We start from the raw sequence: 26903 nt of genomic DNA on the forward strand, positions 1-26903 counted from the left end.
CTTATCTGATAGATTTCAGTTTGTTAACGTTAATAACAAATAATCCATTCATACAAAAGTGAGACATGAAGTACCACAAGGTTCTGTACTGGGACCGATTCTTTTCACTTTATATATGCTTCCTTTAGGCAATATTATAAGAAAACACCACATCAATTTCCATTGCTACACTGATGATACCCAGCTGTATTTATCTATAAAGCCAGATGAAACTAATCAGGTAGACAAACTTCAGGATTGTCTTAAAGACATAAAGGCCATGATGACTTATAATTTTTTACTTCTAAATTCAGAAAAAACTGAGGTCATTATACTCGGCCCTAAACACCTCAGAGAAACATTATCTGATCATATAGTTACCTTGGATGGCATTACTTTGGCCTCCAGCTCTACTGTGAGAAACCTTGGAGTTACCTTTGACCAGGACATGTCCTTTGACTCACACATAAAACAAGTCTCTAGGACAGCCTTCTTTCACCTGCGCAATATCAAGAACATTAGAAACATCCTATCCCAAAAGGATGCTGAAAAACTAGTCCATGCATTTGTTACTTCTAGACTGGACTACTGTAATTCATTACTGCTAGGATGCGCCAATAAGTCTGTGAAAAGCCTCCAGTTAATCCAAAATGCCGCAGCACGAGTTCCAGTGTTAGAATCTCTGCATTGGCTTCCTGTAAAATTCAGAATAGAATTCAAAATACTGCTCCTAACCTACAAAGCCCTTAATAATCAAGCTCCATCATATCTTACAGAGCTCATAGTTTCATATTATAGTAAATGCAGGACTACTTGTGGTTCCCAGAGTCTGTAAAAGTAGAATGGGAGGCAGAGCCTTCAGCCACCAGGCTCCTCTCCTCTGGAACAGCTCCCAGTTTGTGTCAGGGAGGCAGATACCCTGTCTACATTTAAAGTTAAACTTAAAACCTTCCTCTTTGATAAGGCTTATAGTTAGAACTGCTCAGGTTAATAAACCATTTCTTTATTATGCTGTTATAGGCCTAGACTGCTGGGGGAACTTATATCATGAGCATCTTTCTCCCTCTCCCGCTCTCTCCTTCTCCGTCTCTCTCTCTCTCTTTATCTCTCTCTCCTTCTCCCACTTTTTTTTTCTCGACCTCTCTCTCTCCCTCTCTCTCTGCCCCCATGTATCTACATTACATGTCACTAACTCTGTTTTCTCTCTCTCCTAGTAGATCTGACCCCAGAGCTGCAGGATCCAAACCCTCATTATTATTATTACTATTATTATTATTAATAACATCATTGTATTTATAAGTGTCAGTTTTCACTTATTATAAGTATCAGTCTGGTAGAAATTAAAGCAACTGTTATACTACCCCCTATCCCTCGATATGCTTACAGTACATGTCACTAACCCTGTTTGTGTTTTCTATCTCTCCTAGTGTATCTCTGACCCCAGAGCTGCAGGACCCAAACCCGTCATTAGGGCCCGAGCACGGAGGTGCGCGGACCTGGGGCATTGCATGCACCAGGGCCGCATGCACTGAAGTGCAAGGCCCTATTGTTTCCGCAAGGATTATTATTAGGGCCCGAGCACGAGGTGCGCGGACCTGGGGCATTGCATGCACCAGGGCCGCATGCACCGAGGTGCAAGGCCCTATTGTTTCCGTAAGGATTATTAGGGCCCGAGCACGAGGTGCGCGGACCTGGGGCATTGCATGCACCAGGGCCGCATGCACCGAGGTGCAAGGCCCTATTGTTTCCGTAAGGATTATTATTATTATTCTTATTCAGCATCGTTCACTCATTTTACACCCTGTTCCCATATGCGAAAACGGATGAAAATTGGCACACACGTCAGAAACTGCTCCCGCTACTCAGGCCTAGAGGCCCGGCACTGGGTGTGGCCCAGGGGCTTCACAGCGCCCCCTGGAAAAATCAGCAGGTATAGGAAAAAAAAATTTGGAGTATCCTACATAAATGAAATTTGGGAGGCAGATACATCTTGTCGGACCTGACAAAAAACCTCTTGGCAAAATTTCCTATGACCAACAGGAAGTCGGCCATTTTGTGTCAAAATCCATATTTCACGTGCCATATTTTAATGAACTACTACTACAAATTTCACATGAGCTACTTCAAATTTGTCGTGTGTCATCTAAAGACCCATGGGATGAAACGATATCAAAAGCTTGAGTGTACGTCAGAGGCCCATGCTGTGACGGCGTGGCGAAAATGTGGCGAATTTCGATCCCTCGCCATGAAAATGGAAGTCGCTCGTAATCGAAGGTACATGCTCCGATCGGACCCAAACTTCTCAGGCATGATAACAGTCTCGCCCTGAACAGATTACCATGTCAATATTGGACATAGGTCATAGCGCCACCTACTGGCAACAGGAAGTAACATGTGTCTACACTTTTACGCCCTCTATCTTATAGGTTGACCACATCATCGTCAAATTTGGTCAGCTAAGTTGTAAGAAGTTGCTAACGTGGTACTATGAAATTTGTGACCATATGTCAAACGCTGTCGCCATGGTGACGCCTTGTTCGCCATAAAATACGAATACATATTTGAGGCACTTATGATGCTTTGCGTCTCACGAAACTTGGCAGACATGTTCAGAGTGGTGAGACAATATGTCCGATATGTGTCTTTTGTCCAATTGTGTCAAAATGGCTCCATAGCGCCCCCTACAACACTTAAAAGTCAATTATCCCACCTTTAAATTTGACGTAGAAGAACCAAATTCGGTGGGCTAATGTACCTCCCGACGAGCTACGAAAAAGCCTCTTGGAGCAATTAGCTCCGCCCAACCGGAAGTCCGCCATTTTGATTTTACCTTGGCGTAAGGGGCGAACGGAAGGCCTCGTACTTTCGCGAACTCCTCCTAGGCGGTTCATGGGATCCGCCTCAAACTTGGGCAACGCGTAGAGGAGGCCTTCCAGATCAAACGATATCAAAAGATTTTGTCTAAATCGAAAGGCGTGGCCGCGGTGAAGCGTGATTCGCCATGAACAGGAAGTTGCTCCAAATCAAAGGTACATGGTCTAATCTGATCCAAACTTCTCAGGCATGATAACAGTCCCGCCCTGAAAACATCTTCATGTCAATATTGGACATAAGTCATAGCGCCACCTAATGGTGATAGGAAGTTTGAAATTCTTCTTTTATGTCCTCTGCCTCGCAGGTTCACTGGAGCAACCTCAAATTTGGTCAGCTTAGTTGTGAGACATGGCTGATATGATACTTTGAAAATTTTGACCATGTGTCAAACGCTGTTGCCATGGTGACGCCCTGTTCGCCATCAAATACGTTACATATTTGAGGCACTTATGATAATTTGTTTGTCACGAAACTTGGCAGACATGTTCAGAGTGGCAAGACAATATGTCCGATATGTGTCTTTTGTCCAATTGTGTCAAAATGGCTCCATAGCGCCCCCTACAAAACTTAAAAGTCAATTATCGCACCTTTAAATTTGACGTAGAAGAACTAAATTCGGTCGGCTCATGTACCTCTCGACGACCTACCAAAAAGCCTCTTGGAGCAATTAGCTCCGCCCAACCGGAAGTCAGCCATTTCGGATTTTACCTTGGTGTAAGCAGTGAACGGAAGGTGACGTACTTTGACGAACTCCTCCTAGGCGGTTATTCGGATCCGCCTCAAACTTTAGCAACGCGTAGAGGAGGCCTTCCGGATCAAACGATATCAAAAGATTTACTCCACATCGAAAGGCGTGGCCGCGGTGAGGCGTGATTCACCATGAACAGGAAGTTGCTCAAAATCAAAGCTACATGGTCTAATCTGATCCAAACTTCTCAGGCGTGATAACAGTCCCACCCTAAACACATCTACATGTCAATATTGGACATAAGTCATAGCGCCACCTAATGGTGATAGGAAGTTTGAAATTCTTCTTTTACGTCCTCTGCCTCGCAGGTTCACTGGAGAAACCTCAAATTTGGTCAGCTTAGTTGTGAGACATGGCTGATATTGTACTGTGAAATTTTTGACCATATGTCAAACGCTGTTGCCATGGTGACGCCCTGTTCGCCATCAAATACGTTACATATTTGAGGCACTTATGATGCTTTGTTTCTCATGAAACTTGGCAGACATGTTCAGAGTGGCAAGACAATATGTCTGATATGTGTCTTTTGTCCAATTGTGTCAAAATGGCTCCATAGCGCCCCCTACAACATTTCAAAGTCAATTCTAACGCCTTTAAATTTGACTTAGAAGAACCAAATTCGGTCGGCTCATGTACCTCCCGACGACCTACCAAAAAGCCTCTTGGAGCAATTAGCTCCGCCCAACCGGAAGTCAGCCATTTTGGATTTTACCTTGGGGTAAGCAGTGAACGAAAGGCGACGCACTTTGACGAACTCCTCCTACAGGACACGGGTAAGGGAATTTTCCACTTCGTGGCTGAGAATGAATGGGCATTTTCCTGCCATTGGTCAAAGGTCGTCACAATGGACTTGCGTCCCTGTTAGGGTGTCATATGGCTGTGACTAAGATCACGAATTGGACGCAAAGTGTGCTGAAGCCACTGCGCCTGTCGGTGGCGCTATCACTCCTTTCTGGGCTGGGGGGGGGGGCCCCGGGTATTGCCGTTGGACACAGGGGCCCCTACCACTTCCCTAACTCGTACACCTGTCCAACTGATGGACCTTTTTGTCCACTTCATTCACTTTGTAAATTTTTGGGTGTGGTAGTACAGTACGGTACAGTAAATATGTCCAATCGGAGGAATATTTGTCCACTCTGGGTAAATGGCCCCCTTTTGCCCAAAACTCGCTTGCCGACTCTGGGGCGGGGTACCAGGGGCCCCCGGGGCCCCCGGGTGCCAAATGTCCAATTAGCCCAGAACTCACTTGCCGACATCGGGGGGGAGAGGCCTGAGGGGGGCCCAGGAGTACCAGGGGCCCCCGGGGGCCAAAAGTCCAATTAGCCCAGAACTCACTTGCCGACATCGGGGGGAGAGGCCTGAGGGGGGCCTGGGAGTACCAGGGGCCCCCGGGGGCCAAAAGTCCAATTAGCCCAGAACTCACTTGCCGACATTGGGGGGAGAGGCCTGAGGGGGGCCCGGGAGTACCAGGGGCCCCCGGGGGCCAAAAGTCCAATTATCCCAGAACTCACTTGCCGACACCGGGGGCTTTGGCACAAGGGGCCCCCGGGGGCCCCCGGGGGCCAAGAGTCCAATCGGCCCAAAACTCACTTGCCGACTTTGGGAGGAGGGCCCGAGGGGTGCCGGGGGGTAACCCAGGGGTACCAGGGGCCCCGGGGGCCCCAGGGGTACCAGGGGCCCCCAGGGGGTACCTGGGGGCCCTGGGGTAGGTTGCACTTCCACCGAGTGGACATGTTCCCCCCACTGAGGAGGACTGTGCTGGCCGGGTGGAAGAAACCACCTTGCCTTTGTCCAGTTGGAATACCCTGACCTCAGCTCTAAGGTATTTTGAAGTGTACGTACACTTCGCCGCCTATTTTTAGGACCCCCGGGGAGCCGGGCAAGGGGGGGTTGGGGACGTCCACTCCGCGACATGGGCCGCTTCTTGCCACTGGACGGTTTCCGGAGCCCGCTTCCCTAGGGTGGGGAAGAGAAATCGTCGCGTCCCGACCGGCCGTCGCGAGACCCGGCGGACGCGTGGAGAGCGGCTGCCGGCGCGTCCCCGACGGCAAGAGTGCGAGGGCCCGATCATCGCTGCTCGCAGCTTTAATTATTATTATTCTTATTCAGCATCGTTCACTCATTTTACACCCTGTTCCCATATGCGAAAACGGATGAAAATTGGCACACACGTCAGAAACTGCTCCCGCTACTCAGGCCTAGAGGCCCGGCACTGGGTGTGGCCCAGGGGCTTCACAGCGCCCCCTGGAAAAATCAGCAGGTATAGGAAAAAAAAATTTGGAGTATCCTACATAAATGAAATTTGGGAGGCAGATACATCTTGTCGGACCTGACAAAAAACCTCTTGGCAAAATTTCCTATGACCAACAGGAAGTCGGCCATTTTGTGTCAAAATCCATATTTCACGTGCCATATTTTAATGAACTACTACTACAAATTTCACATGAGCTACTTCAAATTTGTCGTGTGTCATCTAAAGACCCATGGGATGAAACGATATCAAAAGCTTGAGTGTACGTCAGAGGCCCATGCTGTGACGGCGTGGCGAAAATGTGGCGAATTTCGATCCCTCGCCATGAAAATGGAAGTCGCTCGTAATCGAAGGTACATGCTCCGATCGGACCCAAACTTCTCAGGCATGATAACAGTCTCGCCTTGAACAGATTACCATGTCAATATTGGACATAAGTCATAGCGCCACCTACTGGCAACAGGAAGTAACATGTGTCTACACTTTTACGCCCTCTGTCTTATAGGTTGACCACATCATCGTCAAATTTGGTCAGCTAAGTTGTAAGAAGTTGCTAATGTGGTACTATGAAATTTGTGACCATATGTCAAACGCTGTCGCCATGGTGACGCCTTGTTCGCCATAAAATACGAATACATATTTGAGGCACTTATGATGCTTTGTGTCTCACGAAACTTGGCAGACATGTTCAGAGTGGCAAGACAATATGTCCGATATGTGTCTTTTGTCCAATTGTGTCAAAATGGCTCCATAGCGCCCCCTACAAAACTTAAAAGTCAATTATCCCACCTTTAAATTTGACGTAGAAGAACCAAATTCGGTGGGCTAATGTACCTCCCGACGACCTACGAAAAAGCCTCTTGGAGCAATTAGCTCCGCCCAACCGGAAGTCCGCCATTTTGATTTTACCTTGGCGTAAGGGGCGAACGGAAGGCCTCGTACTTTCGCGAACTCCTCCTAGGCGGTTCATGGGATCCGCCTCAAACTTGGGCAACGCGTAGAGGAGGCCTTCCGGATCAAACGATATCAAAAGATTTACTCCACATCGAAAGGCGTGGCCGCGGTGAGGCGTGATTCACCATGAACAGGAAGTTGCTCCAAATCAAAGCTACATGGTCTAATCTGATCCAAACTTCTCAGGCGTGATAACAGTCCCACCCTAAACACATCTACATGTCAATATTGGACATAAGTCATAGCGCCACCTAATGGTGATAGGAAGTTTGAAATTCTTCTTTTACGTCCTCTGCCTCGCAGGTTCACTGGAGAAACCTCAAATTTGGTCAGCTTAGTTGTGAGACATGGCTGATATTGTACTGTGAAATTTTTGACCATATGTCAAACGCTGTTGCCATGGTGACGCCCTGTTCGCCATCAAATACGTTACATATTTGAGGCACTTATGATGCTTTGTTTCTCATGAAACTTGGCAGACATGTTCAGAGTGGCAAGACAATATGTCTGATGTGTCTTTTGTCCAACTGTGTCAAAATGGCTCCATAGCGCCCCCTACAACATTTCAAAGTCAATTCTAACGCCTTTAAATTTGACTTAGAAGAACCAAATTCGGTCGGCTCATGTACCTCCCGACGACCTACCAAAAAGCCTCTTGGAGCAATTAGCTCCGCCCAACCGGAAGTCAGCCATTTTGGATTTTACCTTGGGGTAGGCAGTGAACGAAAGGCGACGCACTTTGACGAACTCCTCCTACGGGACACGGGTAAGGGAATTTTCCACTTCGTGGCTGAGAATGAATGGGCATTTTCCTGCCATTGGTCAAAGGTCATCACAATGGACTTGCGTCCCTGTTAGGGTGTCATATGGCTGTGACTAAGATCACGAATTGGACGCAAAGTGTGCTGAAGCCACTGCGCCTGTCGGTGGCGCTATCACTCCTTTCTGGGCTGGGGGGGGGGGGCCCCGGGTATTGCCGTTGGACACAGGGGCCCCTACCACTTCCCTAACTCGTACACCTGTCCAACTGATGGACCTTTTTGTCCACTTCATTCACTTTGTAAATTTTTGGGTGTCCGCTTCGTGGTACATTTGTCGACATTGCAGAACTTGTCATGGTAGTACAGTACGGTACAGTAAATATGTCCAATCGGAGGAATATTTGTCCACCCTGGGTAAATGGCCCCCTTTTGCCCAAAACTCGCTTGCCGACTCTGGGGCGGGGTACCAGGGGCCCCCGGGGCCCCCGGGGGCCAAAAGTCCAATTAGCCCAGAACTCACTTGCCGACATCGGGGGGGAGAGGCCTGAGGGGGGCCCGGGAGTACCAGGGGCCCCCGGGGGCCAAAAGTCCAATTAGCCCAGAACTCACTTGCCGACATCGGGGGGAGAGGCTTGAGGGGGGCCCGGGAGTACCAGGGGCCCCCGGGGGCCAAAAGTCCAATTAGCCCAGGACTCACTTGCCGACATCGGGGGGAGAGGCCTGAGGGGGGCCCGGGAGTACCAGGGGCCCCCGGGGGCCAAAAGTCCAATTATCCCAGAACTCACTTGCCAGCACCGGGGGCTTTGGCACAAGGGGCCCCCGGGGGCCCCCGGGGTAGGTTGCACTTCCACCGAGTGGACATGTTCCCCCCACTGAGGAGGACTGTGCTGGCCGGGTGGAAGAGACCACCTTGCCTTTGTCCAGTTGGAATACCCTGACCTCAGCTCTAAGGTATTTTGAAGTGTACGTACACTTCGCCGCCTATTTTTAGGACCCCCGGGGAGCCGGGCAAGGGGGGGTTGGGGACGTCCACTCCGCGACATGGGCCGCTTCTTGCCACTGGACGGTTTCCGGAGCCCGCTTCCCTATGGTGGGGAAGAGAAATCGTTGCGTCCCGACCGGCCGTCGCGAGACCCGGCGGACGCGTGGAGAGCGGCTGCCGGCGCGTCCCCGACGGCAAGAGTGCGAGGGCCCGATCATCGCTGCTCGCAGCTTTAATTATTATTATTATTATTATTATTATTCTTATTTTTCAGCATCGTTCGCTCACTTTTCAGGCACTTCCCATATGCGAAAACGAAGGAAATTTGGCACACACGTCAGAAATTGCTCCCGCTACTCAGACCCAGAGGCCTGGCACTGGGTGTGGCCATGGGGCTCCATAGCGCCCCCTTATGTAAGGGAGTCTTTTCGGGTGCAAATAGTGACAGCTCTGAATCGAAGGTGCTTGGTCTGATCTGTACGAAACTTTTTGGGTATGATAAGACGACCGCCCTCAACACATCTCCATCTTAATATTGGCCATAAGTCATAGCGCCACCTACTGGCAATTTAACGTGACAAATCCTACTTTTATTTCCTCTGCCTCGCAGATTCACCCGATCAACCTCAAACTTGCTCAGTACACTTATACATATTTGACAATGTCATATAAAAAAATCGGTGACGTTTCGTCGGAAGCCGTCCGCGCGGCTATTGAAAAACTACGAGCTAACGGCTAACAAAATTGGAATCATCATAACTCAACCATATTTGGACAAATCTTTACCAGATTCCTCATGAATGATAACTGTCCCACCCTGAACAGATTCCCATGTCAATATTGGACATAAGTCATAGCGCCACCTACTGGTAACAGGAAGTATGAAATTCTTCTTTTACATCCTGTGCCTTTCAGGATCATTGGATCCACTTCATATTTGGTCAGCTTAGGTGTGACACATGGCTGATGTTATACTGTGAAAATTTTTGAAACGACTCAAACGCTGTTGCCATGGTGACGCGTTGTTCGCCATAAAATCCGTTACATATTTGAGGCACTTATGATGCTTTGTTTCTCACGAAACTTGGCAGACATGTTCAGAGTGGCAAGGCGATATGTCCGATATGTGTCTTTTGTCCAATTGTGTCAAAATGGCTCCATAGCGCCCCCTACAAAACTTAAAAGTCAATTATCCCACCTTTAAATTTGACGTAGAAGAACCAAATTCGGTGGGCTAATGTACCTCCCGACGACCTACGAAAAAGCCTCTTGGAGCAATTAGCTCCGCCCAACCGGAAGTCCGCCATTTTGATTTTACCTTGGCGTAAGGGGCGAACGGAAGGCCTCGTACTTTCGCGAACTCCTCCTAGGCGGTTCATGGGATCCGCCTCAAACTTGGGCAACGCGTAGAGGAGGCCTTCCGGATCAAACGATATCAAAAGATTTTGTCTAAATCGAAAGGCGTGGCCGCGGTGAAGCGTGATTCGCCATGAACAGGAAGTTGCTCCAAATCAAAGGTACATGGTCTAATCTGATCCAAACTTCTCAGGCATGATAACAGTCCCGCCCTGAAAACATCTTCATGTCAATATTGGACATAAGTCATAGCGCCACCTAATGGTGATAGGAAGTTTGAAATTCTTCTTTTATGTCCTCTGCCTCGCAGGTTCACTGGAGAAACCTCAAATTTGGTCAGCTTAGTTGTGAGACATGGCTGATATGATACTTTGAAAATTTTGACCATGTGTCAAACGCTGTTGCCATGGTGACGCCCTGTTCGCCATCAAATACGTTACATATTTGAGGCACTTATGATAATTTGTTTGTCACGAAACTTGGCAGACATGTTCAGAGTGGCAAGACAATATGTCCGATATGTGTCTTTTGTCCAATTGTGTCAAAATGGCTCCATAGCGCCCCCTACAAAACTTAAAAGTCAATTATCGCACCTTTAAATTTGACGTAGAAGAACTAAATTCGGTCGGCTCATGTACCTCTCGACGACCTACCAAAAAGCCTCTTGGAGCAATTAGCTCCGCCCAACCGGAAGTCAGCCATTTCGGATTTTACCTTGGTGTAAGCAGTGAACGGAAGGTGACGTACTTTGACGAACTCCTCCTAGGCGGTTATTCGGATCCGCCTCAAACTTGGGCAACGCGTAGAGGAGGCCTTCCGGATCAAACGATATCAAAAGATTTACTCCACATCGAAAGGCGTGGCCGCGGTGAGGCGTGATTCACCATGAACAGGAAGTTGCTCCAAATCAAAGCTACATGGTCTAATCTGATCCAAACTTCTCAGGCGTGATAACAGTCCCACCCTAAACACATCTCCATGTCAATATTGGACATAAGTCATAGCGCCACCTAATGGTGATAGGAAGTTTGAAATTCTTCTTTTACGTCCTCTGCCTCGCAGGTTCACTGGAGAAACCTCAAATTTGGTCAGCTTAGTTGTGAGACATGGCTGATATTTTACTGTGAAATTTTTGACCATATGTCAAACGCTGTTGCCATGGTGACGCCCTGTTCGCCATCAAATACGTTACATATTTGAGGCACTTATGATGCTTTGTTTCTCATGAAACTTGGCAGACATGTTCAGAGTGGCAAGACAATATGTCTGATATGTGTCTTTTGTCCAACTGTGTCAAAATGGCTCCATAGCGCCCCCTACAACATTTCAAAGTCAATTCTAACGCCTTTAAATTTGACTTAGAAGAACCAAATTCGGTCGGCTCATGTACCTCCCGACGACCTACCAAAAAGCCTCTTGGAGCAATTAGCTCCGCCCAACCGGAAGTCAGCCATTTTGGATTTTACCTTGGGGTAGGCAGTGAACGAAAGGCGACGCACTTTGACGAACTCCTCCTACGGGACACGGGTAAGGGAATTTTCCACTTCGTGGCTGAGAATGAATGGGCATTTTCCTGCCATTGGTCAAAGGTCGTCACAATGGACTTGCGTCCCTGTTAGGGTGTCATATGGCTGTGACTAAGATCACGAATTGGACGCAAAGTGTGCTGAAGCCACTGCGCCTGTCGGTGGCGCTATCACTCCTTTCTGGGCTGGGGGGGGGGGCCCCGGGTATTGCCGTTGGACACAGGGGCCCCTACCACTTCCCTAACTCGTACACCTGTCCAACTGATGGACCTTTTTGTCCACTTCATTCACTTTGTAAATTTTTGGGTGTCCGCTTCGTGGTACATTTGTCGACATTGCAGAACTTGTCATGGTAGTACAGTACGGTACAGTAAATATGTCCAATCGGAGGAATATTTGTCCACTCTGGGTAAATGGCCCCCTTTTGCCCAAAACTCGCTTGCCGACTCTGGGGCGGGGTACCAGGGGCCCCCGGGGCCCCCGGGGGCCAAAAGTCCAATTAGCCCAGAACTCACTTGCCGACATCGGGGGGGAGAGGCCTGAGGGGGGCCCGGGAGTACCAGGGGCCCCCGGGGGCCAAAAGTCCAATTAGCCCAGAACTCACTTGCCGACATCGGGGGGAGAGGCCTGAGGGGGGCCCGGGAGTACCAGGGGCCCCCGGGGGCCAAAATTCCAATTAGCCCAGAACTCACTTGCCGACATCGGGGGGAGAGGCCTGAGGGGGGCCCGGGAGTACCAGGGGCCCCCGGGGGCCAAAAGTCCAATTATCCCAGAACTCACTTGCCGACACCGGGGGCTTTGGCACAAGGTAGGTTGCACTTCCACCGAGTGGACATGTTCCCCCCACTGAGGAGGACTGTGCTGGCCGGGTGGAAGAGACCACCTTGCCTTTGTCCAGTTGGAATACCCTGACCTCAGCTCTAAGGTATTTTGAAGTGTACGTACACTTCGCCGCCTATTTTTAGGACCCCCGGGGAGCCGGGCAAGGGGGGGTTGGGGACGTCCACTCCGCGACATGGGCCGCTTCTTGCCACTGGACGGTTTCCGGAGCCCGCTTCCCTATGGTGGGGAAGAGAAATCGTCGCGTCCCGACCGGCCGTCGCGAGACCCGGCGGACGCGTGGAGAGCGGCTGCCGGCGCGTCCCCGACGGCAAGAGTGCGAGGGCCCGATCATCGCTGCTCGCAGCTTTAATTATTATTATTAGGGCCCGAGCACGAGGTGCGCGGACCTGGGGCATTGCATGCACCAGGGCCGCATGCACCGAGGTGCAAGGCCCTATTGTTTCCGTAAGGATTATTATTATTATTATTATTATTATTCTTGTTCAGACGCGGTCGCTCATTTTGCACCCTGTTCCCATATGCGAAAACGGACGAAAATTGGCACACACGTTAAGAACTGCTCCCGCTACTCAGGCCCAGAGGCCCGGCACTGGGTGTGGCCCAGGGGCTCCACAGCGCCCCCTGGAAAAATCATCAGGTATAGGGAAAAAAATTTCGGTGTATCCTACATAAATGAAATTTGGGGGGCAGATACATCTTGTCGGGACTGACAAAAAACCTCTTGGCAAAATTTCCTATGACCAACAGGAAGTCGGCCATTTTGTGTCAAAATCCATATTTCACGTGCCATATTTTCATGAACTACTCCTACAAATTTCACATGAGCAACTTCAAATTTGTCGTGTGTCATCTAAAGACCCATGGGATGAAACGATATCAAAAGTTTGAGTGTACGTCAGAGCCCCCCGCTGTGACGGCGTGGCGAAAATGTGGCGAATTTCGATCCCTCGCCATGAAAACGGAAGTCGCTCGTAATCGAAGGTACATGGTCCGAACGGACCCAAACTTCTCAGGCATGATAACAATCTCGCCCTGAACAGATTACCATGTCAATATTGGACATAGGTCATAGCGCCACCTACTGGCAACAGGAAGTATAATGTTTTTACACTTTTACGTCCTCTGTCTTATAGGTTGACCACATCATCATCAAATTTGGTCAGCTAAGTTGTAAGAAGTTGCTAACGTGGTACTATGAAATTTATGACCATATGTCAAACGCTGTCGCCATGGTGACGCCTTGTTCGCCATAAAATACGAATACATATTTGAGGCACTTATGATGCTTTGTGTCTCACGAAACTTGGCAGACATGTTCAGAGTGGCAAGTCGATATGTCCGATATGTGTCTTTTGTCCAATTGTGTCAAAATGGCTCCATAGCGCCCCCTACAACACTTAAAAGTCAATTATCCCACCTTTAAATTTGACGTAGAAGAACCAAATTCGGTGGGCTCATGTACCTTTCGACGACCTACCAAAAAGCCTCTTGGAGCAATTAGCTCCGCCCAACCGGAAGTCCGCCATTTTGATTTTACCTTGGCGTAAGCAGCGAACGGAAGGCGTCGTACTTTCGCGAACTCCTCCTAGGCGGTTCATCGTATCCGTGTCAAACTTGTGCAACGCGTAGAGGAGGCCTTCTGGATCAAACGATATCAAAAGATTTAGTCCACATCGAAGGGAGTGGCCGCGGTGAAGTGTGATTCGCCATGAACAGGAAGTTGCTCCAAATCAAAGGTACATGGTCTAATCTGATCCAAACTTCTCAGGCATGATAACAGTTCCGCCCTAAACACATCTACATGTCAATATTAGACATAAGTCATAGCGCCACCTAATGGTGATAGGAAGTTTGAAATTGTACTTTTACGTCCTCTGCCTCGCAGGTTCACTGGAGCAACCTCAAATTTGGTCAGCTTAGTTGTGAGACATGGCTGATATTGTACTGTGAAATTTTTGACCATATGTCAAACGCTGTTGCCATGGTGACGCCCTGTTCGCCATCAGATACGGACACATGTTTGAGGCACTTGGGATGATTTGTATGTCACCAAACTTGGCAGACATGTTCAGAGTGGCAAGTCCATATGTCCGATATGTGTCTTTTGTCCAATTGTGTCAAAATGGCTCCATAGCGCCCCCTACAACATTTCAAAGTCATGGCCCCCGCCTTTAAATTTGACGTAGATGAACGAAATTCGGTCGGCTAATGTATCTTCCTCCAACCTACAAAAAAGCCTCTTGGAGCTATTAGCTCCGCCCAACCGGAAGTCAGCCATTTTGATTTTAATAGGCAAACGATGGAAAACGATGGAAAATCAAAGGTGTCGTATTTTACAACCAGCTCCTCCTTGGTGGATAATCGAATCCACCTCAAACTTGGGCGACGCATAGATTAGACCTTCCCGATCAAACAGCACATAGGGTTTTATAGTCCACATCGAAAGGCGTGGCCGCGGTGAAGCGTGATTCGCCATGAACAGGAAGTTGCTCCAAATCAAAGGTACATGGTCTAATCTGATCCAAACTTCTCATGCATGATAACAGTCCCGCCATAAACACATCTACATGTCAAATTTGGACATAAGTCATAGCGCCCCCTAATGGTAATAGGAAGTTTGAAATTCTTCTTTTACGTCCTGTGCCTCGCAGGTTCAATGGAGAAACCTCAAATTTGGTCAGCGTAGTTGTGAGACGTGGCTGATATTGTACTGTGAAATTTTTGACCATGTGTCAAACGCTGTTGCCATGGTGACGCCCTGTTCGCCACCAGATACGGATACATGTTTGAGGCACTTGGGATGATTTGTATGTCACAAAACTTGGCAGACATGTTCAGAGTGGCAAGTCCATATGTCCGATATGTGTCTTTTGTCCAATTGTGTCAAAATGGCTCCATAGCGCCCCCTACAACATTTCAAAGTCATGGCCCCCGCCTTTAAATTTGACGTAGATGAATGAAATTCGGTCGGCTAGTGTATCTTCCAACGACCTACAAAAAAGCCTCTTGGAGCAATTAGCTCCGCCCAACCGGAAGTCAGCCATTTTGGATTTTACCTTGGCGTAAGCAGTGAACGGAAGGTGACGCACATTGATGAACTCCTCTTAGGCGGTTATTCGGATCTGCCTCAAACTCTAGCAATGCGTAGAGGAGGCGTCCCTGATCAAAATATATCAAAAGATTTAGTCTACATCGAAAGGCGCGGCCGTGGTGAAGCGCGATTCGCCATGAACAGGAAGTTGCTTCAAATCAAAGGTACATGGTCTTATCTGATCCAAACTTCTCAGGCATGATAACAGTCCCACCCTCAACACATCTACATGTCATAATTGAACACAAGTAATAGCGCCACCTAATGGTGATAGGAAGTTTGAAATTTGACTTTTACTTCCTCTGCCTGGCATGTTCACTGGAGAAAATTCAAATTTGGTCGACTTAGTTGTGAGACAAGGCTGATATTGTACTGTGAAAGTTTTGACCGTGTGTCAACCGTGAGTCGACCTTTTTGATGTTTCAACCTGTAGTCTGTCGGTGCCACGAACCGAACCCGCCGGGAAGACGGCATTTTCAAAATGAGGACGCGGGGAAGAGAAATCGGCGCGTCCCGACCGGCCGTCGCGAGACTCGGCGGACGCATCGAGAGCGGCTGCCGGCGCGTCCCCGACGGCGAGAGTGCGAGGGCCCGATCATCGCTGCTCGCAGCTTTAATTCTTATTATTCTTATTCAGCATCGCTCACTCATTTTACACCCTGTTCCCATATACGCAAATACGTGAAAATTGGCACACACGTTAAGAACTGCTCCCGCTACTCAGGCCCAGAGGCCCGGCGCTGGGTGTGGCCCAGGGCCTCCACAGCGCCCCCTGGAAAAATCAGCAGGTATAGGAAAAAAAAATTTCGGCATATCCTACATAAATGAAATTTGGGAGGCAGATACATCTTGTCGGTACTGACAAAAAACCTCTTGGCAAAATTTCCTATGACCAACAGGAAGTCGGCCATTTTGTGTCAAAATCCATATTTCACGTGCCATATTTTAATGAACTACTCCTACAAATTTCACATGAGCAACTTCAAATTTGTCGTGTGTCATCTAAAGACCCTTGGGATGAAACGATATCAAAAGTTTGAGTGTACGTCAGAGCCCCCCGCTGTGACGGCGTGGCGAAAATGTGGCGAATTTCGATCCCTCGCCATGAAAACGGAAGTCGCTCGTAATCGAAGGTACATGCTCCGAGCGGACCCAAACTTCTCAGGCATGATAACAATCTCGCACTGAACAGACTGCCATGTCAATATTGGACATAGGTCATAGCGCCACCTACTGGCAACAGGAAGTAACATGTGTGTACACTTTTACGCCCTCTGTCTTATAGGTTGACCACATCATCATCAAATTTGGTCAGCTAAGTTGTAAGAAGTTGCTAACGTGGTACTATGAAATTTGTGACCATATGTCAAACGCTGTCGCCATGGTGACGCCTTGTTCGCCATAAAATACGAATACATATTTGAGGCACTTATGATGCTTTGTGTCTCACGAAACTTGGCAGACATGTTCAGAGTGGTACGTGGATATGTCCGATATGTGTCTTTTGTCCAATTGTGTCAAAATGGCTCCATAGCGCCCCCTACAACACTTAAAAGTCAATTATCCCACCTTTAAATTTGACGTAGAAGAACCAAATTCGGTGGGCTCATGTACCTCCCGACGACCTACGAAAAAGCCTCTTGGAGCAATTAGCTCCGCCCAACCGGAAGTCCGCCATTTTAATTTTACCTTGGCGTAAGGGGCGAACGGAAGGCGTCGTACTTTCGCAAACTCCTCCTAGGCGGTTCATCGGATCCGCCTCAGACTTGGGCAACGCGTAGAGGAGGCCTTCCAGATCAAACGATATCAAAAGATTTACTCCACATCGAAAGGCGTGGCCGCGGTGAAGCGTGATTCGCCATGAACAGGAAGTTGCTCCAAATCATAGGTACATGGTCTAATCTGATCCAAACTTCTCAGGCGTGATAACAGTCCAACCCTCAACACATCTACATGTCAATATTGGACATAAGTCATAGCGCCACCTAATGGTGATAGGAAGTTTGAAATTCTTCTTTTACGTCCTCTGCCTCGCAGGTTCACTGGAGCAACCTCAAATTTGGTCAGCTTAGTTGTGAGACGTGGTTGATATTGTACTGTGAAATTTTTGACCATCTGTCAAACGCTGTTGCCATGGTGACGCCCTGTTCGCCATCAAATACGGATACATGTTTGAGGCACTTGGTTTGATTTGTGTCTCACGAATCTTGGCAGGCATGTTCAGAGTGGCAAGTCAATGTGTTCGATATGTGTCTTTTGTCCAATTGTGTCAAAATGGCTCCATAGCGCCCCCTACAACATTTCAAAGTCATGGCCCCCGCCTTTAAATTTGCCGTAGATGAACGAAATTCGGTCAGCTAGTGTATCATCCTCCGACCTACAAAAAAGCCTCTTGGAGCCATTAGCTCCGCCCAACCGGAAGTCAGCCATTTTGGATTTTATATGTCTAAACATGGAAAATCAAAGGTGTCGTACTTTTATCACCTCCTCCTTGGCCGTTAATCGAAACCACCTCAAACTTGGGCGACGCGTAGATGAGACCTTCCCGATCAAACTGCCCATAGGGTTTTATAGTCTACGACGAAAGGTGCGGGCACAGCGGAGCGCGATTCGCCACAAAACGTGAGGTGTTCTTTCACTGTGTCGGGGATGCTTCTACAGGCACGAAACACAGCACACGCATTACAAACGAAGACAGGTTCGATCGGACATGAGTTTTGAGTTCGGCCGTTGCAAAGCAGCTCCGTAGCGCTCCTTACAATACAAAAAAACCAAGCCACCCGCGCGTATGAAATATCACCGGCGAACGTATCTACAGGCCGAAGTCTGTCGGTGCCACGAACCGAACCCGCCGGGAAACGGCATTTTCAAAGTGAGGACACGGGGAAGAGAAATCGGCGCGTCCCGACCGGCCGTCGCGAGACTCGGCGGACGCGTGGAGAGCGGCTGCCGGCGCGTCCCCGACGGCGAGAGTGCGAGGGCCCGATCATCGCTGCTCGCAGCTTTAATTATTATTGTTATTATTATTATTATTAATATTAATATCATCACTAATAATAACAACAACATAATTGTATTTTTTAATTATAAGTATCAGTCTGGTAGAGATTAAAGCGGCGGTTGTACAACTGTCCTCTCTCTCTCTTCTCTCCTACTGTCTCTCCTCCCACCCTCTTTCTGCCCACTTCTCCTCTCTTCCCCATTTCTCTCCTCACCCCAACCGGTCGAGACAGATGACCTCCCACAACTGAGTCTGGTTCTGTCAGAGATTTCTTCCTGTTAAAAGGGAGTTTTTTTCTCTCCACCGTTGCCAAGTGCTTTGCTCATTGTGGGATTTGTTGGATTTCCCCTGTAATATTGTAATATTGACATCGGATGTTAGGAGCCTTGAGACAATGTATGTTGTGATATGGCGCTATTCAAATAAAATTGAATTGAATTGAATTGTTTTAAAGCACGTGTCTGTGCATTAAACCATGGAGCTATCCTCCTCTGTTTGACTGTTTTCTTTTTCAAAGGGGCGACAGTGTCAAGTGTGGAACGTAGTGAGGCTGCTGCACTATCAACAACATCATCAATTTGTGTGGGAGTCAAGTTTTGATAACTATCCTGCACTGTATCGACACATGGCAGTGGAGTAAATAGCGAAGGAACTTTTTCTTTGAATTTAATAACAGGGTTTTCTGATAGACACCTGCTGTAATATAACTTTTCTCCAAATTCAGTAAAGTTAATAATGGAGAATTCAAATTTAACTAAGTAGTGATCGGACAGAGGGTTTCAAGGAAATACTATTAGATTGTCAATGTCTATGCCATATGTCAGAACGAGGTCAAGGGTGTGATTAAAACAGTGAGTGGGTTTGTTTACATGTTGAGTAAAACCAATTGAGTCTATGAGCGAATTAAAGGCAGAACTAAGACTGTCGTTGGCAACATCCACGTGAATGTTGAAATCACCCACTATAATAACTTTATCTGTGCTAAGCACCAACTCAGATAAAAAGTCTGAAAATTCAGATAAAAATTCAGAGTAAGGGCCTGGTGGTCGATATACAATGACTACAATAACTGTTTTTTGACATTTCCAGCTTGGGTGAAAGATGCTAAGAGTTAGGCTTTCAAATGAGTTAAAACTATGTTTAGGTCGAGGGTTAAGCAATAAGTCTGATTGGTAGATTGCTGCTACTCCTCCTTCTCGGCCTGTGGTCCGAGGAATATGAGTATTATTATAAGAGGGAGGTGCTGATTCATTTAAACTAAGATATTCTTCTGGTTGTAGCCAGGTTTCAGTCATACAGAATAAATCAACGTGCTGATCAGTTATCAGATCATTCACTAACAAAGATTTAGATGGGAGTGACCTAATATTAAATAATCCACATTTTATTGTTCTATTCTTAGGTTCATTTATAGGCTTTGAGTTGATCTTTATGAGATTTGTGGGAATTACACCTTTTATTTACATTTGGTTTAGATAGTTGAAGTGGTCATGGGGCATAAATAGTTTCTATGGGGTTTTGTGGGGGCGACTGCTGTAATAGAAGCGCAGAGAAGCGTGTAAGACTGCAACTCTGCTTCCTGGTCCCAACTCTGAAATAGCACGGGTTTGACCGTCTAGGTAACAGAGTCAGGTTTCTACAAATGAGAGCTGCACCATCCAAAGTTGGATGAATGCCATCTCTCCACATAAGACCAGGAATTCTCCAAAAGGTGCGCCAGTTATCTATGAAGCCCACATTGTTATCTGGACACCACCTCGACAACCAGCGGTTTAGTGATGATGTACGGCTATACATGTCATCACTGTTCAGATTATTGCACAGGTGTGCCTTAGGCTGGCCACAATAAAAGGCCACTCTAAAATGTGCAGTTTTATCATACAGCACAATGCCACAGATGTCGCAAGTTTTGAGGGAGCGTGCAATTGGCATGCTGACTGCAGGAATGTCCCGCAGAGCTGTTGCCCGTGAATTGAATGTTCATTTCTCTACCATAAGCCAAAGCCAAAAGGCGTTTCGCAGAATTTGGCAGTACATCCAACCGGCCTCCAACCACAGACCACGTGTAACCACACCAGCCCAGGACCTCCATATCCAGCATCTTCACCTCCAAGATCGTCTGAGACAGCTACCCGGACAGCTGCTGCAACAATCGGTTTGCATAACCAAAGAATTACTGCACAAACTGTCAGAAACCGTCTCAGGGAAGCTCATCTGCATGCTCGTCGTCCTCATCGGGGTCTCGACCTGAATGCAGGTCGTCGTCATAACCGACTAGAGTGGGCAAATGCTCACATTCGACTGGCGTCTGGCACTTTGGAGAGGTGATCTCTTCACGGATGAATCCCGGTTTTCACTGTACAGGGCAGATGGCAGACAGCGTGTATGGCCGCGTGTGGGTGAGTGGTTGTCTGATGTCAACGTTGTGGATCGAGTGGCCCATTGTGGCGGTGGGGTTATGGTATGGGCAGGCATATGTTATGGACAACAAACACAGGTGCATTTTATTGATGGCATTTTGAATGCACAGAGATACCGTGACGAGATCCTGAGGCCCATTGCTTTGCCATTCATCCACGACCATCACCTCATGTTGCAGCATGATAATGCACGGCCCCATGTTGCAAGGATCTGTACACAATTCCTGGAAGCTGACACATCCCAGTTCTTGCATGGGCAGCATACTCACCTAACATGTCACCCATTGAGCATGTTTGGGATGTTCTGGATCGGCGTATACGACAGCGTGTTCCCGGTCCTGCCAATATCCAGCAACTTCGCACAGCCATTGAAGAGGAGTGGACCAACATTCCACAGGCCACAATCAACAATCTGATCAACCCCATGCGAAGGAGATGTGTTGCACTGCGTGAGGCAATTGGTGGTCACACCAGATACTGACTGGTTTTCGGACGCCCCGTACCCCACCATTACAGTAAAACTGCACATTTTAGAGTGGCCTTTTATTGTGGCCAGCCTAAGGCACACCTGTGCAATAATCATGCTGTCTAATCAGCATCTTGATATGCCACACCTGTGAGGTGGATGGATTATCTTGGCAAAGGAGAAGTGCTCACTAACACAGATTGACAGATTTGTGAACAATATTTGAGAGAAATAAGCCTTTTGTGTACATAGAAAAAGTCTTGGATCTTTGAATTCAGCTCATGAACAATGGGGGCAAAAACAAAAGTGTTGCGTTTATAATTCCGTTCAGTATATATATACTGTATATATATATATATATATATATATATATATGTATGTGTGTTGAGTTTTATCTAGGGTGAATGATTCTTCAGAATCCCCTTTCTTTTCAATCGCATCAGTCCCTATTTGTAGTTAGTCCTTTCCTAGTGTGTCCTGCTGGGCGTGGCTTCTGCTTACCTTCTCCCTCCACTTCTCCTGCATCTGCAAATCAACTGCTCACCTTCTGTCCAGTCTTCGCCACATTGTTGAGTCACAAAACCTGTGTCCCAATTCAGGGGACTTGAATGGAAGGAAGCATTTGAAGGCGCTTTAAAAAAATGTGACAGCCTAACAGATCTTAAAGTGATAGTTCAGTGATTTCGAAGTGGGGTTGTATGAGTTACTTATGCATAGTTAATATTTACCAGGTATATCAGGTCTTTGATCTCACCTTCTTGCTGCCATACTTGAATATTGTCAATATGAATAATTTCCCAATACTCCACATGATTCCGAAGCTTGGTCTCAGGATGGATGAAAACTTTACTGCTCATGGGGCATTCATTCATCAAGTTTAAGATAACCTTGGCTCCTGCACATCTTTGTAATGCTGTGTTCACACAGTGAATAAAGAATAAGTCATGTTTGATCACAGCATTGATGATCTGCAGGCATACAGACAGAGCTTGCTGTGGGTTACATCATATATACAGAATCAGGGTGACCACTCGAAGAGCAGCAAGCGGGCATACAGAAGGACAGCAGAGAGGTGGCTTCTTTGTCCTTTAGTGGGCAATTTTATAATTCTGACATTTTCTTCCTCACTTATATTGTATCAGTTTTCAAATCCAGGCCACCTGACCTGAATCCAAGATGAACACTGGTTCTAAACTCAGACAAGACACTAAGTGCAAACTTTTTATAACCACCTTTGAAGGCAAATGCAAAAGACTGAGGCTGACTACGAAATAGCAAATTTATTTAAAATCAAGATGTGGGGTGCATGGTGTGTCCAAGTTCAACTCTGGAAACTGTGGTTCACATCCTATCTCCCAGCTTCAGTCAGTGTTTGCTATTTTCAGTCATGACCCCAGTACTTTCTAACCTTTAAGGATTGTTTAATTTAATAAGAAAATTATCTTAAACTTATCTTTCAACTAAGGAAGTGTATTTTAGAGCCATTCTAAGTAAATTCAGGAATGTGATTTCAAAGTAGCAAGGCACAGTGGTGCAATGGTTAGCACTGCTGCCTCACATTAAGAAGGTTCTGGGTTCAAACTGGGGGACCAGGGCGCTTCTGTGTGGAGTTTACATGTTCTCCCATGTGCATGCACTCCGGGTATTCCGGCTTCCTCCCACAGCCCAAAGACGTGCAGATTGGACTGGTTTTGGTTGATTGGATTTAATTGCCCGTAAGTGTGAATGTATGTTTGTCTCTATGATGTCGTCCCTGTGATATGCTGTGTACCTTGCCTCTCACCCAATGTCAGCTGGACTGGCTCCAGCCTCCCATGGCCCTTAAGAATGAGGGGTATGGATAATGGATGGGTGGGTGGAATTTTAGCCACTCCACCCTCTCCTCTCTGTGCTCCTTTGGGTACTGGGAGAAGTTTGCAGTTAAACCCTGCCTAGCCCTTCACGTGCAACTCTGTTGACTTTGCAAATGCTGTACCAATTATGTGATTGATTATGTGTTAAGTGTTTTTTTCAATCAGGAGGTACATAATTGCACGGTAACTGCACTGGCGAATGTTACCAACAATCATGCCATTGATTTTCACTACATGATTATTGACGCCAATTATCACAATATCTATTGGAAGTTTGAAATAATAATTCATCTTTGAATTGGCATATTGTGTCTTGTCTACCTTTTGCAAAATTAATTATTGCTAGGGATTAACTTTATTTGGAAAATTACAAACCTGTCCTGTAGTTGCCTAAAACGGATCATTACTCATCCTAGCACAATACAGTGATGGTGGTTGTGTCAGGAAGTGACAGAGCACTACTCAGTGCCATTAAAAACAACCTGATAGTGGCTGGGGTGGCTCAGTGGATAGAGCAGGCACACAGGACAGTGTACAGGACACGCATGTCTTCTCCCCTCTCTCTCCCCTTTCTCACCTAGCTGTCCTGTCAAATTAAAGGTGGAAAAAGCCCCCCAAAAAATAACCACACACATTTTGATCCAGAAATATAATTTATTATTTGAGTTTCAACCAAAAATTTAAATGAAAAACAGAAAAACAATGAACTGAAAATATGTGTAATAGCACTAGGATCATCAGTAACTGCATAATTTTGGAGTCCATTTTGTGTGTGGGGGTCTGCAGACGCATAGACAATATCACACACATAATTCTTGCCTGTGGGATCCTATCCTACAATCCTCCTGAACTGCTGCCACCAGATCGCCAGCTATGGTGACTCATGGTAAATGGGATGAATTTAAAAGGCACTTTTCAGCACACGTCACATTCACACAGCGATGCTATTTACTGCACTTTTTCTGTCACATTCAGACACTGCCAGAAGAGCCGTCAGAGGCAACTCAGGTGCCGGCATGCGGACTAGGGGGAGATTGGATCGAAACGTCGACCTTCAGGTAGGTGGACGACCGTCTCTACCTGAGCCATAGCCAGCCTAATAACTGTGGCTGACTACAGTTGAGGCCTGCCTGTAGAAGGCCACAGCACATTCCATTTGTTGGATTGAAAGTTGCAGGCATACTGTATTGTAAACCCCAGTTCTGACAAAAGAGCGATGAATATAGATGCAACCAGTCCAGACTGCAAATTAGAGTCGCCGAAACAATAACATGAGCATAAATCCCTAAAAGCCCTTGGACCAATAAAATAAGACGTGCGTTTGTCAATTATTAAACAGAAATTACCTGTGCATTTTTTATTGTGCCAGATATATATTTTTAACCTGGTTTTGTGTTTTAAATCACTTAATACAATGATACTTTGGAACTTCTAACCATATATTATAACTGTTGACACTGAATTTCTCAGAGAATATTCTCTCCAGGTTGAAACTACCCTAAGACATATATGATAAGTTCATTGTACTCTTTAAATACAGCAATGTTTCACCTGTAAATTCATGTCCAAGCTCACACAACTACACCACAACTGTGATTTCCTCAACTGTGGCTTAAACACATGAATACGGGGGATTTTTTTTACTGAGGGATTATTTACTGCTGCCTTGGGACTCCATTAGCAGGTGATCATTAGTCATCATGAGATTAAAGAAGGTCTTTAACATCCCATCATCTAACAAATTCACCAATTGAGATCTATTTCAACGCAGTGTGACTGTTGTCAATTTGTCAAAAGTCTGTTTGTTGTTGTCTACTGATTCCAGTGGGGTGTGAAATCCCCGGGGTTCTGGAAGCATTTATTTTACTAATCCTGTATTTTTAAAGCTAGCCGAGCGGAACAGTTATTATTGGAGATGGGAGGAAAACAAAGAAATCAATAGCGCTTTTTACCTTGCTACTGCAGAAAACAAAATCCCGAGGACCAAAAGCTGTGCTTTCTGCAATAGAAAGTAGCAGAACTGTTTAAAAGTGCAATGAATTGTCTCATCCGTTTCCAACGTGTTAGATTTCCTCAGTTAACTTGCTTTGTTGAATTTTTGTGAGCTGCGATCGAGATCAGGGAATGTATTTTCTAGAGGCTGCGATTCATCGACACACATCAGTAAGAGACATTTAAAGTTGAAACATTAGCACATTCATTAAACACTGAAATTCATTGGTTCATTGCTCAGACTTGCCAATGATGGGTTGCAGTCGAGAGCTATTTGATTAAATGTGGACAGAGAAAGTAGCTCTCAGAAAAAGTGGTGCTTCTTTCCCTGTAAATGACTCCCAGATATTGAGGCAGGTGAGTAATCCAGTCAAAATTTTGACATTCATCTGTAAACCCTTGAATCGACAGAGCACAGTTCTGAATTCTCTAAGCATCTGGTCCAAAAACCGATGTCTTAGTCTTTTGATTTTGAGATGGCCTCCCTTCCCCTCCTACAAGGATACAAGATCCCCAGGCTGACCAAGATGCATAATGACAATAAATGAAATTTTGTCTTTGTATTGTTGATTTAAGTCATTTAGTACAGTCATTTGTTGTAGTTTTGTCTTTGTCCACACCAATACAAGGATTTTAGCTCCATATCAGAAATGTTATCCATCCATACTAACAACTACTGGATACTTTGTTGTGATGAGTATGATGAAATCCAATATCCAATAATCCCTCTCCTTTAAGCTTTAGTTTGATCCCTTCCGCAAAATATCCTCCTTTTTAAATCCTAAATGTGTGTAAAAGTGTTGGGGAGAAGTGCAGAGTAAGGTGGTTATCATAACATTGTCTGAGCCTTATTCCATTGTTTGCAGAACAATATATACAGAAAATTATCTGTGACTGCATCAACATAAGTCACCACATGAAGCAGGAGCAGAGGAATACTCCAGTGTTACCATAACCCAAACCGCAACTAAGTGATACTGTGCAAAGATTGCTGACGTGACAAACTATAAACAACCACATTTTAAGAAACTTTTTTCTTTTTTGCATAACATTCAAGCACCTGGCATACACCTCAGTGAATGCTCTACTATAGAATCTTAACTCTGTGTGTTAATTTGAAGGGATTGTACAACCACAGCTGTCCTCTGATTGGATCAGGGAGAGCAGGCCCTCGTCCAAAAGCAGCTTGCTCCAATGCCCCTCAGCTGTGTTATAATTGAAGCACAGCTCACAGTAATGGCCACTGGCTGTGAGTGGAGTGAACTGGCTACAGCTTTAGGTCCACTGGCTTTGTTACAGCTGTTCAGCAGTCGACCACACAGGTGCTGATGCACAATTTAGGTAAGACTCTTGCTGGGCACGTATGTGCTTGTCCACATCCAGAATCCACATCACGCACTGTATAAAAAAAACATGATGGTGGCAACAAAGGAAACAAGGAGAATAAGCAGTGAATGTTAAACACTTGTGAATAGTGCTGTGTTTTTGTGTTAGCTCACTACATCCACTATGAGCTAGGTAAGTGTAATTGGTGCAGTCAACAGGGAAGACTGCCAAACTTTTAACTCATTAGCTCATCTCCCAACCACCGAGGCCCTAACACTCCTGGCTCAGCTCTCTGACAACATTAAGTCAGAATGTTAATGAAGTCAGATCACTCTAATTGTCTCACAGCTGACCCTAAGGTCCATTCAGATTTGTGAACCAAATGCTAAATCTTCTTTATGGATTGCTGCATCTTGTTTTGTTTGTGTTCTGCTTGTGCTGCCATGCATATTTATATCCTACACTGTGCTTTAGTTTCTG

Source organism: Scophthalmus maximus, chromosome 12, assembly GCF_022379125.1.
Source record: "Scophthalmus maximus strain ysfricsl-2021 chromosome 12, ASM2237912v1, whole genome shotgun sequence".
Lineage (NCBI taxonomy): Eukaryota > Metazoa > Chordata > Actinopteri > Pleuronectiformes > Scophthalmidae > Scophthalmus > Scophthalmus maximus.